Source organism: Anopheles stephensi, chromosome 3 (genome assembly GCF_013141755.1).
Source record: "Anopheles stephensi strain Indian chromosome 3, UCI_ANSTEP_V1.0, whole genome shotgun sequence".
In the NCBI taxonomy this organism is placed as follows: domain Eukaryota; kingdom Metazoa; phylum Arthropoda; class Insecta; order Diptera; family Culicidae; genus Anopheles; species Anopheles stephensi.
This window is the reverse complement of record NC_050203.1, coordinates 67,660,681-67,677,792: the sequence shown is the minus strand read 5'-3', so window position 1 is coordinate 67,677,792 and position 17,112 is coordinate 67,660,681. Positions and strand designations below refer to the sequence as shown.

General features: G+C 42.7%; 1 long non-coding RNA gene across 14 annotated transcripts; it reads left to right on the top strand.

Annotated features, from left to right (window-relative positions):
- Positions 1-406: 406 nt before the first annotated feature.
- On the top strand, positions 407-16,583 carry LOC118512219. 14 transcript variants are annotated; one of them, XR_004906269.1, is made up of 5 exons: positions 407-735; positions 4,133-4,417; positions 4,503-16,085; positions 16,155-16,204; positions 16,315-16,583. It is a non-coding gene; the product is annotated as an uncharacterized LOC118512219 (long non-coding RNA). The 14 variants fall into 14 exon arrangements; XR_004906257.1 differs by having other exon boundaries at positions 4,503-15,803; positions 15,872-16,583; XR_004906262.1 differs by having other exon boundaries at positions 16,155-16,583.
- Positions 16,584-17,112: the final 529 nt, after the last annotated feature.

The window sequence follows — 17,112 nt, the reverse complement described above, 5'->3', positions numbered from 1 at the left end:
TTCTCCATAAATTCTGCATCATACAGTAAGTAGCTTTGACAGCGATTGGGATGAGTTTTCGAAGATCATATAATTTCCTCAAAAGCGACCATTTTCCTCAAAATTTAAAATTAAACCTTAAAACATGGTTAAATCTGTCCATCAATGAGCAAGGTATGAATTTTTACTTCAATTTTATTATCTCTGTAGCATATTTGTTTTTCAGTCGATTCAGAGACCGATTCTGATCCATCCAAATTCCTTTTATGCTCATTGGTAAAATAAACATCAAACGACTTTCATTTTGCTGGACTTTAATCTTGTCTCACCATTGCATAAGAAGTTTGTTTTAATTGTTTTTGCAACTGAGCAAAATACGAAATAAAAAAAATCTATTTAAATATCCACCACACTATTCAACACAATTTTATTCTTCGCTAAAGACACAATGAAACATAAGTTAAAGTAAACAGCAGCTCAAACGCATCTACATCAGCACATTCCCACCCGGTCACTTACGCCGACACTCAAGCGCTGCCCGTAACTGACGGTGATATTTGAGCCAATAAAGACATGTTAATGCTGATGAAGGACAGTTTTTTTTTCTTACATCGCCAGCCGCGTCCGGCACACTTCACAGCAACAGTTGCAAATCAAGTCTGCTCGATCGTGGAAGTGTAATGACATCGTTTCTGTGAGTGTGTGCAAAAATTTATTGTGGTGACAAGATACAAAAGAGTTAAAGCAAAAGTAAAGGTGAAACATTAGCGTACGCGTAGCACATTTGTACCATAATGGATTTGTCTTGTTGTGTGCTTTTTGTGCTTTAATTATTCACGGACAGAAATGCTTAACTACACACATACAGACAGTGGTAGAGAAGGTCTTTTTTGTTGTTGCTTTGGTTAAACTTTGAGTGCGAAAGCTGTTGAATGCATGCTGAGAGTGGACCTGTCATCACACAGGCTGGTGTCCACCCCCAAACAGGAGGCATCCTTTTTTCATATCCGCTTTTCTTTTTCTTTTTTTTGGATTTCGCTCCCCATCGTTTTCTTCATCTTCTTGAAGCAAATTGAAGCTAACAGAAACAGAGCCATAGTGGCGTGTCCTTCCGGTGATCGGAGCTCGAATGCACAAACTGCTCCTTTGCTGTGTTAGTGGTTGTTGTTCCTTTGTGTGTGTGTGTGTGTATTTTAATGCCTTTTTACCCCAAACCCCAAACGCATAAACACTAACGAGAAAGTGTCTGGGCGGCGAGTCGTGGAAACTTCCCCGCTGCGGAAGCAAACATAAACCATAAACACACCAAACAACCAACCCAAGCGGGGGTCTGGCCAAACGGTCCAGCTTCCCAGCGGGAAATCCTGATTACAGAGTGTGGCTGTCGTACGGTGGTTGTTTGTGATTTTTTTCCCTCTCTGTTTGCTGCTTTTCCTCACTCACATTGCTCAACTTCTGCGAGCTGTGGTAGTTTGTTGTCACAGCATTAGCATTAGGATTTTCCCACGCAAGTCGCATCGGCTGCCACGCTGTTTGTATGGGAAATTTTTCATTTGCACTCACTGAACCGTGCGAGATTAGTTTCAATTAGTTTAATGAGTAAGTAAATATGCATGAGCGTTTCATCGCAAAACCGGGATGCGAGAGCGCAAAGCGTGCCAGCCAACCGTTGGCTTCTTCCAATATCCGGCCAGTGCGGCCACACAGAATGAGAGAGACCGGAAAATGCGAGAGTACGTGGCGAATGCTTTCGGTGCAACTGGTTCCCAACCAACATGGGGCTTGTGTGTTACCGATGGTAATTTATGCCGTTGATAATTGGAGTGCATAAATTAAGTGTGTGTGTGTGTGCGTGTGTGTGTGAGTCTATTATGCTTTCCGGTCGCGAGTCGGAGTGAAGTCGACTGCGTGACAGTTCATTCCCTTGGAAATGTCATCATTAGCATCCGCTGCTGTCTGTGTCTTTTCGCGACATTTTACGGGCAAGCAGAATCGTGCTGATGGCAGTTATGAGATCGTGTGGATGTTTGTGGTGTTGGCCCGATGTGTGTTTGTAAGACTGCTTTTTGTTTGCTTAATAAGCTGTAAGTTACATTCAAAAGTCAGGTAATAACAAGCGTTTGTTTGTCTTTTAATTTACATCTTGATCGAACGAATTAACAGTCCGATAACAGTCCTAGGATACAAGAACTTGAAAGAGACCTTTGTAACACTTTTTATACATGATAAAAATACCTACTTGGTTTCCTTGACTCTGTCCAATTTTACTTGTATTTATGGAAACATTTGAAACCATTTAAATTTCTTTAAGAAGGATATTTTCCATAGATGATCAAACAGTTAACTTATGTTGAATCATTTATTTCGCATTTTATTATTAAAAAAAGCGTTCGTATAACTTTGCAATAATAATAAATTAACGATGAATTTTTGATTTTTGGAAACAGTTAGTTAAAGTTGTTCAACAAGTCACTGAATTTTCGTAATATCAGTCCGAGACCTTTCGAGGCACTACTGCCACGGAAGAAGACGAAATCGATTTATTGCTACAAACTTTGCCTTCATAGCCAACATAAAGTCAATCATGGATAAAATTTTACGGCAAATTGTGAAGCACACTCTTACATCAATCAAACGCCAAACAGCCCAACCAATCGTTATTTTGTATCAGTAATTAATCTTCATACTAACAGTGCATAAATCTTTGATCAAGTATCGCTCCCAGCTTCGAAAAAGCATAAATTCCTACACTTTCATTACTAAAGCAGTGACGGTCGGTCGCCTTCGCAGCAACCGAGAAAATCCAAAGTTTCGCAGTGCCTCCCGGTACGCCCGGTACTTGGAAATGCCATTAAAACTCATCGCTCATCCGGTTAATCAATTATTGAAAATTAAATTAACGTCGAGTGGTTCGGTGGTGGTGGTGGTGATGGTTGTGCTCCAAAGTTTTCATCAAGGATCGGAGCTGATGTTTAAGTTATTGGTTCCATTTTAATCGCCAAAAACAAGTGTGCTGCCAGCATTTCCGCCGTGAGGACAGGACCAGTTTGATGCATAATTCGTACACATGCGGGGTTTCGGGTAAAGCTGTTTTGCTACCCGTTTTTCGGGTGGTTTTAAATCGTCGAATCGATGAATCCGATAGCTCGAAGGGTGAAGTTGTTGTTTTGCGGGCGGTAGAACACAAGCACGGGAGTTCCTTGACGAACTAGCGATGTACAACGAGGTAAAGTTTAACCACTACCGCAAACACTTGCCGGTACAGTCGGGGAAGGATGGTAGAATCATTTAAAATACATGTCCTGACCACAGTCGGTGGCCCCAAAACCACCGAATGATGTCGATCGGGAGGGTTGCAGGAATTCATGATAAGAGTTTTTTTTTCTCCCTTTCTGTCCCTTAAAGTTCGATCGGCTCAGAACGGATAGAAACGGTGTGGATTAAGATTAAGAAGCACCTTTTACGGTGGAAATGATACATGAATCAACACTTGCACCTGCGAGGTTGTTGCCGATGGCGTTGCACAAGAAAACGAGGGTTAGTATTAAAATTTAACAGCACGTGACCCGAACCTTTCGTCTTGAGGAAAATCCGTCTTTCGACCCGAGCGACGGTATAGCGCGACTGGCTGATAAGCAGGAATTATGTGCTCTTCATTACCATGAATAATTAAACGGTCGAGCAAAATGTCTTCTTCGAGGCGGTCCTGGCAGAAGCAATGTTTCTAGAGCAAGCGCGCTACAATCATAAGGTGGCCGGTTCTATTCGATTCTAGACGAAAGCTCCAATTAGGGTAGTTTTTAATCATGTTCAATTATTTAAAGCTTCGCTTCTGTGTGCACGGCTTTTTTAAATGAAAAGAAGAAAACTATGGAAAAACCCCCTAAGAAAAGCGATACATCTTCCGTTCGAGAGACTTTAAAGGAAAGAATCTATGAATTAAAAGCCCAATCATGAAGATAAAAGCGTCAAGTAGTCCAAGGCAAACATTTTCCTCTGAAATTCTTTTCCAGACAGTAAGTTTTATCATTCTCTCAACAACTCGCCTTTAAGCTCCGCTTAAGCTACCTTCGTCGATTTGATCTTAACGAATTTCAATTGTTTCCTAAATACCAAACTGAAAATTGTATCGACTTTCTTTTCCCGCTTCTAGTCGATGGCGTGTGGACTAGGGGAAATCGGAAGTGCTTTCAAAGACTTTTTTGTAGCTGTGTTGGCGCACAACAAGCACAACCCAGTATCACCGTGCAGGAATCAGAATTGAATTTGCTGGCCGGGCCAAAGCGAAGGAATGTTTTGGGAAGGTAGGGAAAAATCTAAACAATTTTAATTTTCATCGAACGAAGAACAGCACTCGACAGCCATTGCAGCCAATTGCTATGCTGGTCGTTGCGGAAGACCGACCGCCCTGCTGCTGCTGACCGTATGGAATGCTTGGGTAAAAGTTTATTTTTCCACCTCCTTTGCTGCGTTTTGTTATTTTATTTTTATTTATTTATTTTTTCCTTCCGTTTTTTCTTTAGCTCCAATTGGTACGACCAAACATTGACCGAGGGTGACGTATCGGGTGGAATTTTTGGAGTGTGAGGAAAAGAAAGGGGGAAAAAAAATCTTCGGTTTGAGGAAGTGAACACTTCTTCCGTTTGGTCGGTTGGTTTGCGAAAATGCCTTCGAGTTGGATTTATTTATTTATTTGTTTTTCCTTCACACTTTTCAGCGGTACCAGCAGCACCTAACAGACGGACATTTTATTTCCAACACCATCACGATGGCTTTCCTTTTTTTTTACTTCCACTGGTATTATTATTTCGGCACACATAGGGTTTTCTTTATTTTTCGCCTCAGCGCATTTTGTCACCCATTTGCTCGGAGCGTTCGGGTTCGCCGGCGCGATGGATGGCGAATTTAACGGCGACAACCGAACGCGTCAAATGCGATGCTTTATTTCGCCAAAACCGGCCGGTGGTGCATGAACCCTTTTCTGCTTTTTGGGATTTTTTTGGATTTCGTTCGTTCGCTCGTTTGTTTATTTGTGCCAATTGAAAAGTGCTTCTGAAAAGGGGTGGGTATCGTTCCGGAGTGGTGGGATTCGGTGGTTACGGAGCTTTTCCACTGGACTTTTTGATTAAAATTCTTTACACAAAACCACACCGTCGGTGGCATAGTGGTGGGTTTTTTGGAGGCTTTTTGCTGTTGTGCGCTTGCTTGCCGGAGTGTTGTTTTATTACATTCCAAGTAGCTGCAAGAGCATCTTGGGTCTTGAAGGAAAATTGCTACATCCAGCATGAACGTTGTTTTCGTTGTGTAAAAATTGATAGTATTATGTAGTGCAGTAACTGAAAATGATTATGATTTTTTTTTTTACTAAATCATCATTATTTTGTTATAAATTCCAATTTCATCCAGCATGGTGTAAGGCTTCATTTGTCCCAGTCTTAAGCAGGAAGGTACTCTATAAAATAAATTTTATAACGATAAGAAAAAACATCAAATCATCTCTTCCTTCATTTTGTGTTCAAAAACTGTAGAATAATTTTAGGAGCTTTAAATTCACTACTTTATAACGGATAAGTTCTGCAAGACAGTAAGAAAGGCTTAGGATATCAGATATTTTGTATCAGATTCTTGAACCATGTACAATTTTTTGTGAGCTTCTCAATAATAAGAGAAAACCTTTTCAACAACGAACTATGTACCCTCAAAAAAATATGCCGTATTTCAATAGGCTGGTATTAAATCGCAGAAATAAATTTAAACATTATTCTTTCCTTCCTTGGCTCTTCAACCTCGACAGGTATCGGCCCACCATTACAGGCGTTCTGTGACTTAATTTTACCCCTCGCTAGGTTGACGGGATTTGAACCCAGGTCTTGTCGTGTGAAGACCAGTGCGCTTATTGCCTCTGCCATCGGCATAGCTAATAATATTTAAAGAAAGTTCCTTTAGCAGAGTTTTTTCTAACCTTTTACCTTTTACTTAACCCTGTTCGGAAGACAAGCTATCTAGTTACGGGTTAAATCAAGTCACACGGAACCATACATGACCGCCCGCGAACTTTAAAGGTTATAGTGCCAAGGAAGAAGAACGAACCATGACTTTCTATTATTTGTGAAACTATTTTAAGCTTTAAAATACAAAAAAAACTGTTTCAGTCACATAGAACCACGTTACCCTACGAAACGCAATAAAAACCGTCCCACACGTCACAATTTTCATTAAAACTTTCCGTTAATCTTTGCTAAGCATATTAGCTTCATACTCCTTTCGCAACAAATGTCATCCTCAGGCGAAGTCGCGTCGAGTCAACAAGTCTCTCTCCCTCTCTCGCGCTTCAACCCACCACGTTCAGGCCAGTAAGTTAGGTTAAAAATTACACACAATTTCAAACAGACGTGGCGCTTGTCACATAAGCGTTCAGATTGTGCTCACCGCTTCCTACCACGCATCCAAGCGCAAAGGCGCTAAATTAACGTCCTTCCCGAAGGTTGACGTGTTCTACTCGTTTAAACTTTAATTATACTCCGTGCCACGGATCCCGACCTCAAAGCACAAAAAAAAAACTGGGTAAGAAAAGTTCTGGCCAGGATGATGTTACTAGGACGGTCATAAACTGTTCCTGGGCACGAATCAAACCGACGGCGTGAAGGGTGGGTTGGATCGGCGTTATGGTCGAGGTGTAAAATACAATTTCCTTCCCAAGCAGTTTCGTTCCGGCCTTCAACCGGGCCAACCATGACTTGGCGCCTTCTCGATGCCGGATGTAAGGTGGGTTGTGAAGGCAAATGCACCTTGCACCGTGCTGCAAACCCATCGCTGACAACACACAAAAAAAGGGGCAAATGAACAACAGAACTAACTGCAGCAGCTCCGGCTGCATTTGATTCCGGATGAGCTTTCCCATTTTCCGGGAAAATGGGGCAGGAAGGTTGTGCTTGGGTTTAAAAAATGTTTCCTTTTCCCTGTGCATTGCAATTACTGTCAAACCACCACTCCAGCACCACTTCGCTCCCCATTCACAAGTTTCCGTCCGGCAAAGATCTATGTTTCGATCGCCGGACGATCCCGGAGACGCCGGGGCGAAAAGCGAACAGCGAAGCCAAGTGGAAAATCACTTTTCAATTAAAAAACTTTTTTATTAGTTTTTATTTGTACAACTTCTTTTCACATTCCCATGCGCAACCCTTCCCGTGGTGCATGCCAGGGAAAAATGTTGGGAAAACATAATAAAAGAAAGGAAACGTATGCAACCGGACGGCCAACATTGTGTGAGTGCGCGCGTTTGGGAGAGGGTGTTGAGCTTGTTTGCAAACCAGCATTCGTGGTAACCAGGCAAATACTGCTCTTTGCAAGCGTGCTTTAAATTACGCGCTCTGAAAATGGGAAAACTTTCCTTCTTGCTGACCCACTTTCACACCCCTCCTGCGGTCGAGCAGCTATCGTCGATCGTCCCAAGCGATTACTGCGAGTGAATGATTGCAGATTGCAGCATTTTTAACTGGCTCTCCTCGAGTCCGTTGTTTGCAGTGGCCGGAGCGAGCATGGATTGCATGGAACATGACGGCGGCGTTCGTTTGATTGTTGTTTGAGGAACGGTTTTATTTGAAGCTCATTCTCGCGTAAACGGGGTTTGGAGTGCAAAGAAATGGTCGGCATAGTACGCTTCTTTTTGCAAACATTTTCTTAATTGCATTTTTTTCGCAGTTGGACAGTATTTGTTGAAGAAATCAGACTCAAAATACGACAGAAATCTATTTTTTTTTTTATTCATAAAGAACGGCCTGGCCGTATTGCTAACAGAAATCCATTGTTAACTCAAAATTAAGCAAGTACAACGATTTATTCATTATTCAAATAACCAGCATTTGTAACAGACACATGTTTTGGTTGTTGTATTTAAAACAAAAGGTTAACTTCGAATTTGATGCAAATTTGTCACAGTTCTTACATTCTAGGTGCGTTCTACAAAATTTAAGTATTATTAATCCTTCTCAAATGGACTTCCGGCACTTAGAGATGACCCAAGTCATAGCTTTAAGCTGTCTCAAAAACAAAAAATCATAAGCAAACAGCTCGTTCAACTATCAGCTTTTCCCCCATTTTGGTTAAAAATATTGAAGAAGACTTTCCGATTGATGAATGGCCAACAAATCTATAAGTTGTTGCTGAGGGAAGTAGAGAGTATATTAAATTAAAGACGCAATGTCGGCTATGTATTCCTCACAGACACAACACTGGCTAGAAATTTTGCATGCCTTCAATCTTGAACTAGAGCTTCTTGGACAAGTGGCCAGATGCCCTAATCCTATTCTTCAAGGTATAGAGCGATCTAGCTCATAGTTTTGGTTTATCTCTCTCTAGATTTACTCCACTCTCAACTGGCTCCTAGGGGCTGTGTGGTCGAGGCAATTACGATACTGGTCTTCTCATGGCAGGACCGAAGTTCAAATCCCCTCTTCCGAAACCAGATATGTTAGGCCAAAACCTTTCGAGATTTGAAACACAAAAAAAGAAGAAGCTGCCCTGGAAGACCCCATTCAATATTCTCAATTTTCTCTAAAAAGAAAAGTTTTGAAGAAAATCATTAGGTTTCGGGTAGAGATCTGGACTAAATAATATCCAAAAGTTCAAAAAACGAAAACATTGTCTCTATTTAATTTCTCTTCTGTTTTTCTAATGAAGTATGCTGGCTTAAAAAATAACAGCCATATTTTTACAGACATCGCGTTCAATATTCAAAATTAATTATTTGAAGTATAAATACTGTAGCACTGCACATTGAAAATCATGTAAAATTATCTGTTTTCATTTACTTTTTTGCCAAATTCGATTTGCTTTTTTATGATAAAAATTAGATCTTAAATATTCTGCTCCATATCATAATCAATAATTTGTTTTCGCAAGCAGAAATTCTATTCTAACCATGATATGCACGTTTTCCGAGAAAGCTAGGATTTTTGTCTACATTCAAATTAGCTCTACGGCAAGAGCAAAACAAAAAACCAACACCACAAAACCACAAAAAAATGTAAACAGCATCATCAAAACCACCAAAAATCCAACCTTCAACCAGCCAGCCCACCCTGCCGAACGGGGCGCATGGTGCAAAAGAAAAGAATCAAATCCCTTCCTATTAAGCCACTGTGACTTCCTTCCTGGCGGCCGTTCCGAATCCGGCCGAACTAATAGCATCCGCACAGCCCCCGTACGAGATCTTGCCCGCGCACAGCAAGCATGCGGTTTTGGCGATTAGGATGATGACTGTTGCAAAGTGGAAATCGCTGTGTGGAAAGTCAAACGCCGTGTGGCCGTTTATGACGTTCTACGTTCTCTTGTTCCCCAAACGGAGGGAAATGATTACGTGGCGTTATTACTTTTTCTTATGCTTCCTTTCACATGGTGTGTGTGTGTTTTTCTCATCCTAAATCCCCTTTTAGCGTGCCTCACGCTACATGACAAGATGGACGGGGCACCCTCCGAAGACGAGGCAGAAGATGTCTTTTTTAAAGATATTTGAACACTCTAATCGTCTGGGTTTGATCGTTTCCGGGATGGGGTTTGCTCAAATGTGTGTGCGTGTTTTTTTTCTTCTTCTTCGTTTTGTTTTGCATCATCTTCATCATCTGTAAAGATGAAAAATGGTTGACTTTTTGCCGGGTGCTTCCTTCACTGCCGATGACATATGAATAGATGGAAATGAAAAGCGAGCAAACATGGTAGCAAAATATCGAGATTTACCATGATCTGAATGGGAAGTTCTCGGAAAAGGGAACTGTTCCATATCTGGGTTCGCTGAGATGGAAACGTTATATCTGTTTCTATTGAACCAGAAATGATCGATCGACACAGCCGGTAGAGATTAAAATATATGACTTAAAGGGGGTAGCATTCGGGATTTGGGTCTTATAAATAAAGCATTAAACTGGTCATTAATGTAAGTATTCCTTTTATTTTTAGTAAGGGAATTCGAAAACAGTTGGTGAAGTTTTCTATAATGTAGAAAAGTTCATTTACTGTGTGAAAAGTGTACATGAATTGCAAGCATTCCACAATGATGTTGACTAACACTTTCAAGAGAACCTTCATTACTGCCGATATTTCTTCCTCAGCAAAGAGCTCTTAATGCCATAACGAAGTTTCCACAAAATAATTTGTTAAGTAAGTGGCTGTCCACTATATTACTCCGGATCTCATAAGAATAAAAAGAAAGCAAACACTTCAACCCCGTAAACTATCTTGTTTTCCCAGAGCAAGCTCATGTATTACCACCACCTTTTCGCTATCATTTTCCCCACCTACTCACTGGACATTACATTACAAAACTTCGGCTCACCAAGAGGGAACAAAAACTCTCATCATTTTTAAAGCATTGCATCCTTATCGGTATGAAGCACATGAAAAAAGCAACCAACGGTGAAACCAGCTAATGTGTCCACTCCGGTCCGTTCCGTGCAGTTTAAGTGTTTGCCAGCAAAATTGCAGCATCCTCTCGTTGCACAAACTTGGCTGAAACATCGTTAGTATCACTGTGGTGTTTCCTTCAGCTAACCCAACTTAGCTGCGGTTAACAAGTAGCAGTGATACCGACCGGAGCTAAAAAGGACGAGCTCTAACACCAACCACACCGGCTAAACTCTTACCTTTGCCACACCACAATCTTACGCCTCACGGGACAACGCTGCCCACCAGAAAACCCATCCTGCACCGAGACTTCGGGGACATAATAAAACCACCGTGAGGTTTGCACGGTGGCCGGAACCGGCGGGGAGCAAAATGTGAAAAGACCGTGGCAAAAGTGGTTGATATAAATTATTTACAGCTTTTGCGGTTAGGGAGCAAGTATGGTTCCGGCTCTTTTTTTGTTTTGTTCTGCATTATATGTACCGCTCCAAGCACTCGGCACGAGGTAGGGGACAACGGTCACAGAGTTAGAGTCAGGCTGGTCCGACAACGTACCACGATCACCCTGGGGAAAGATTCCTGTGCATCCTCGGCGGGTTTTGCCGGATGTGACGGGTGTACAGAGGGACGCGCTATAACAAAAAAGAAACATTAACACAAGCACTAGCGTCCGTCTGGAAACCGAGAGAGAGAGAGAATAAAATTTGTTGTAAATTACCTTTAATGCGTTCAATGTATGCGACTGCGGCTGGGCAAGGCACGGGAGAAGCACCTTTGGGTACCGTCTAATTTATGGGCGTAGATGGCAAAGGAGGAACGGTAGAATTTCCAGCCATTTAGCATCAACCAACGAATCGCGGCCAAGTCCTTGAGGTATACTTTAATGTGGCAGTTGGACTGCTTGACTTATTTATTCGGGTAACTCCCATATTTGCAAGGTTTTTGCTAGCAGAGATAGCTTCTTTTATACTTATTGTGATACTTGAGATGCTATATGTAAGAGCACTCTTTAAAAAATGATAAGGAAGTGTTTTCAAGAAGAATCTTCACGAAAACCCACTTTAAAATAATGCTTTGTTCTAATATATTTAACGAAGAGTTGCCATAAATCTTTTTTTTTTTAATATCTGGAAATGAATTTCTGGCCGGTGTGGGAACCTTCGGGATATTGAAGACCTCTAAAATTGGTTCTGGTAAAAACCAGAAAAGGGCGCTTGAGATAATGTGAAGAGCCAACTCTCTTTCGTAATGCTTAATGTTAGATTTATTGAATCATCATTAATAATTGTTTCTCTCTAATTGCAGTTCTCACCCGCCAACAAAATATGGCCCACTGGAAGCTCTTCCACCAGAAGTAACAGTAACCCATTGCCATATGCGTAATGTGTTTATTTAAGCAGCTTTTAACACCGCATTCATAAAATCTTTCCGAGCGTTAAGCCCACTCAACTAAACATCAGTTGCAGTCAGCAGGCGGCTAATATGTTTAAATTGGTTTGCATGTGATTCAATTTTGAATGGAACGCTATATCTCATAATGTCCGTACTCCGGGCCGAGATCGATGATAGCCCGTTGACCTGAATGATATGCTCCACCATTACGTTCTGCTCTCTGTTCGGTTCTGTCACCAATCTCCGGCAGATTCTCCCACTTAAGGGTGTCGGAAATTAGTTTAAACATGAAACAATTACCCTCCGATTGCAGCAAAGCGTTGATGGAAACCCGTCTCCAGCCCAACCCCAACCCCAGAGACACTAGACAAACGCTCCCGTGCAAGGAATACTAATGCCGCCCGGCTTGAAGACGCACGAACCAAGAACCTTGAAGGGTTCGCACGACAAGAAGCAGAATGGCTAATCGGAATCAGTGTCATAGATCTGATCTAATCACGTCTGCTGCAAGCGCTGTGGCGAAGAGCGACGTTGGGCGCTGCACAAAATTAAACACGGAAGAGCCAAAGACAAGCAGATGGTGTGTGTGTGTGTCTGTCCCGGAGCAAGATCGATGCATTACGGGCAGTGTTTGGCCGGTTATGTACGCTCCAGTGGCACAGGTGCAAGAATTGCATGTTCTCGCAGCTGCCAGCAAGCAAGCGGCAGTAGCAGGATGCAGCACCGGCCATCTTCAAGAAGAAGAAGGAGACCCCCAAGCGTACAATGCTAATGGTGTCTAAAATAACACGCTGCTTCTTTCACCAGGTTTGAGGCGTAATGGAGAATGTGGAAGAAATTTAATTTGATTTGTTATCGTTTCAGGAAACCGTGCAGCCAGGAGACCGAGTGCTGGGGAAGATGCAGGTCTGTGATTGAGTTGCTGGTCGGTGCGAGCTGCCGGGGCCGGCTAGCTTTCGTGCTCAGAAGACGACCCCTAGACGCATCAGACCTAGCCGGAACCAGACAGGTGGTGCAATTTGTGGGTTATAATGAGACAAGCGAAACCATCCGAGCCGAGTGGTGGCGAGAAGCGAGCAGACGAAGAAGATGAAGGCTGAGTAGACAACACATCCGGTCCGATTCCTCGTGGAAAGCGGGGAAGCTTTTGGGGTGTTTGAAGTGCCTTTCTATGGTGGTGGATTCGTTGAAGTTGGTCTGTCGATAGGGCATCGACAGCTACACCCGTACCTGTCAAGAGCGACAGGGCGTATCCATTTCCCGAGCGTACTCGTGGCTTGCCTCTTGTCGGATAAGAGACGTACACTCGTGTGCCTTCTGACAATGAAAAGAGCACAAAGGCCCCCTTGAGCTGTTATATGGTAAAATGTTGTTTGAAGAACAGAAGCAACTGCTACTCAGCGCTTCAGGTGCGTACCACACTCTCGTTCTCCCTGAAGTGTCTGTATCTTTTGCCGGGCGAGGATCATAGAAATGCCACCCAAGAGCGCGCTTGGGGTATCTATTGCACGATCTAAGCCCTCCCGCCGTCGCACCGTAGGGCACACACATACACACACGTCAAACTAGCTCGGGAAACAATTGAATTTCATAATAAAACAATTGAATTAACGAAACAAAACAGACTGCTCTACTGCGAGCTGAGGGGATCCGTGATGTAGAACAGTGTCATTGAAGCCCGGCTCCTGCTCAGAGTTTCTCGCGTAAAAGAGCTCCCGGGGTTTGGTCGTGGGTTGGTGTTGAAACTATCAAACAGCACAGCCGAACCCGTATGCCGTAAAACCATTTACCACCACAAATATGCCCGTAAGCGAAAGGCGAAAGATTAAGACTTACTCGTGTCGGAGCTGACACGCCGGTGAGAACGACGCTCGGCTGAAAACTTCTTCTCCCGCGTGTGGGTGCAACGGCTTTTGGGGAATGAAATTTAAATATTTTTCCCCCCATACTCTACCTATGGGGTTCCTGGACGGTTCGGCACACACAGCGCTTCGCTCGTTCATACTATGGGCCAGAGACGTACAACTAGTGATGGAGGAGCGAATGTTTATCTTTCACAACACAACGCCCGGTTAAGCTACTACCTACCTAGCTGGGATCCGAAAGGATGTCTTTAGCTCGAACAAAAGTTCGAGCACCGGCAAAGGCTTCGGGAGCCAGCAGGACGAAAGCTCAGCCGTACAATATCCTTATGGCTGGAGGCAGTTTGCTCCCTTTAAGCTACCGTTTGCAAATCCGATTGTGGCAGCTCGTTTGACTGCTTCTGTCTGAGCCATTCCAGCAGACGGAAGGCCCCTTTGCCAAGCAGTATCAGTTCCCCACGGGAGCGCAAACTTCGAGCAAGTTCTTCCGATTTTTGTACCTCATTTTTCAACCAAAGAAAAAAAAGGAAAGTCCCCCTCGGGTGAGGCTCTTCCATCACCGGGGAGTAGTAGTCCCACCACCACCCGGGAAAGACATGCATATTTATTAGTTTTATTTCTTCGTCTTTTATTTTTTACTCTTTGTTGCTCGTGCTGGTACGTGTGCTCCATTCTCAATAGGATGGAAACCGATTGGGCGGTGTTGGCGGACACGTTTCTCCGTCTCTCGTTTTTCTTCTATATCTGCATGTATTTATGGCTTCAAGCAGACAAAAGACAATGTCAGCGAAAAAAAAAATCAGAGAAGCGATTATCGTGGCACGAAAACCGAAAGCAGTCTCCTGGAGACCTCACCACGTGGTGGAGAATTTCTTCCGTTTTTTGAACTTAAAAAAGAACTTTAACATTTTCTTACTGTTAAACCGGAAGAACTGTTTCCTTCTCACCCGTCCCTTTTGTGTCACAAAGATCTGAGGAGCTGCTCCCGGGTGAGAAATGAATAATCAAACTGACGTTTCCCGAAAGCGGACGTGTAAATATTTGCACCTTGCCGACGGACGGTGGCAAACGTTCTACCATGATGAACTGACAAAGCAAGTTGTCGGGCTATTGGCTCTCGTCCCCGGTGTCCTCTATGTCAACCCCGGTACACCTGGGTGGCTGGGTGGTCCGTTAAGGGGAAATGATATAAATCACGTCTATAAATTTTCCACCAAATGTCACCTTTGGCGATTGTGAACGTGAGAGCTGCTGCTCCTGACGGCTCGTGGGATATTGTGTGGAATGGTTCTAATTTTAAGGGAGCTTTCTAAAAGCTGTTTTTTTGGGTAGAATCGTAAGTCAAAAGTCTTAAAACTACTGGGGAATTTTAAAAACTTTTCCTAAAAATCATTTACAAAAATTAAGATGTTTTTTCAGTAACCATGCTTCGTTCTAAAAATAATTTAAGTAGTTGAAGAGTCATAAAATGCAATTAAAAATTGTAGGAAAATTCAATCAAAGGCTAAGGTACCAGTAATCTTGCGTAATCGTAATTTAAGGACTCATAAAAGCAAACAGTTTTGATGGCCATCTATTGCATCAATTAATTTAAATTGATATGGAATGCCTTTCCAGCACTTCTCTTTGAATTTAAAAAAAAATTGGCCAATTATTCAAGGTTCATGAAATTCAAAGAATATTATTCAAAGCATTATTGAAAAAAATATATAGTTAAATATATATTTAACTGATAGTTGAAACACTTAAATGAAGTGTTCGATCCAACAGAATCGATCGAAAAATTATTTTGTAAAGGCTTCGACACCTTGCCGCAACGTTCTTCCGATCCGTTGTGCTTCAACACTACGAGCCAAACTTCCATAATTGCACTAATGAAGTTTAAAGCTACGTAGTCATGATGCGAGCAAAGTTTTAATGAGAAGCACAATTTATGTGGCATTGTTTGCTCTCGAAACCCCAATTACGTATGCTCGCATGCACAATTTCTTCACCGCGCTCTGTTGTGCTATTAAATTCTTCGCCTGCAACTTTCACAGGCTTTACCTATCGACGATCCCCCGTCGCAGCCTCGTCCGTGCTTTATGATGGAAAACTTGTGCTCACCTTCTTACTGGGGGCGTGAGATACCGGTGTGTAGCCGACTCGTGTGCCGAACGGGGAACAGGCCGTGTACTACCGATCTGTAAAGAAAGCACATACATAAACATATTACTATTCATTGTTTTACTCACTTTCAGGCACTTTATTCTACACCCCCTTTGGCAACTGATGGCTTGCGGGCGGGCGGTGCCCGAGGTGCCCGAGCGAGAATCAAGATGAAACACCGACACGTTCACTTGTCAGCAAGAAGGAAGACGCTGCCGGGTCGGATGTTGCAGTCGCAAGTTTGACGCTGCCGGTTTGTCATTCGTAAGCGTTTCTCACCGGATGCGAAGGAAAGGAGCTTTGTGTGTGAGTGTGTGAGTCGGTGCTGAACCCATGCAAACATACAAAGTGCTTCTTAATGGTGTTTCTTGTTAGGGCTCAATTAACGCAAGCTGCAGGGTTGCGTCTACACGAGCATTGCAGAGGTTCGTATCCGTCGTGGTGCCCATGTACGACCATTTCTCACCTTCGATCGCAATATTGTTGCACGACAAAGGGCGCACAATTTTAAGGCAAACAATTTTGCTCATTGCAGATGTGGTTGTTCCCATAAATCAAAGTCACTTCTGATGCAATATGCCACCCGGTGCAGGAAAAGTTGAACTTTAGAAATTTTCAAGATGGAGTTTCTCTCCTTTAAGTATTAAACACATTGCTCATGTAAAGAAGTGTTACAAAGATGTCCTTTGAAGTAGCCAAAATTACAATCCTACGTCAAATAAGTTCGGAAGGCAATTTTGTAGTTTGCCAAACAAGAATTCACAATAAAAAGGAAATTTGGGGTTTAACTCCTCACAAAAGCGACTAAGTGAAGAATGGCGTGTTGTACAAATAGCTGTTTCTTTGAAATATTCCAAACCACTTCATGAACTATTCTTGTGTTTTTACGTCTAGCTAACAGAACAGAAAAAAAAACACAAAACGATAAAGTACTTCTACAACCAACTTCAGACATTCCAACCGGGAGGAACTTGAACCAACCAACCTAATATGTTGAAAGAAAACTTCAACTAGCTGGCACCCATCTCTAGCAGCTCGAGCCAAAACTTCAAAGTTACCCACTCACATCTCACCCATCTCAGCTCCAAACTCCAAAAACAGGGAACGTTCGAGCACCTGCTCCAGTCCTGGTCGGAAACGAAATTGTAACATTTTTTACACACGTCTCCCGGTAACGGCGGTAGTGTTATTTTATGAACGGGTTAAAACAAGCTGCAATGAAACATTCACGAGAATTGAGCTTTTCCGGGTTTGGGGTGCCTTTTCCAGGTTTTTACACCTTCTCTCGCGACGATCCTCAAGACGAGACGTGCACGAGGTGAGCGAAAAAAGT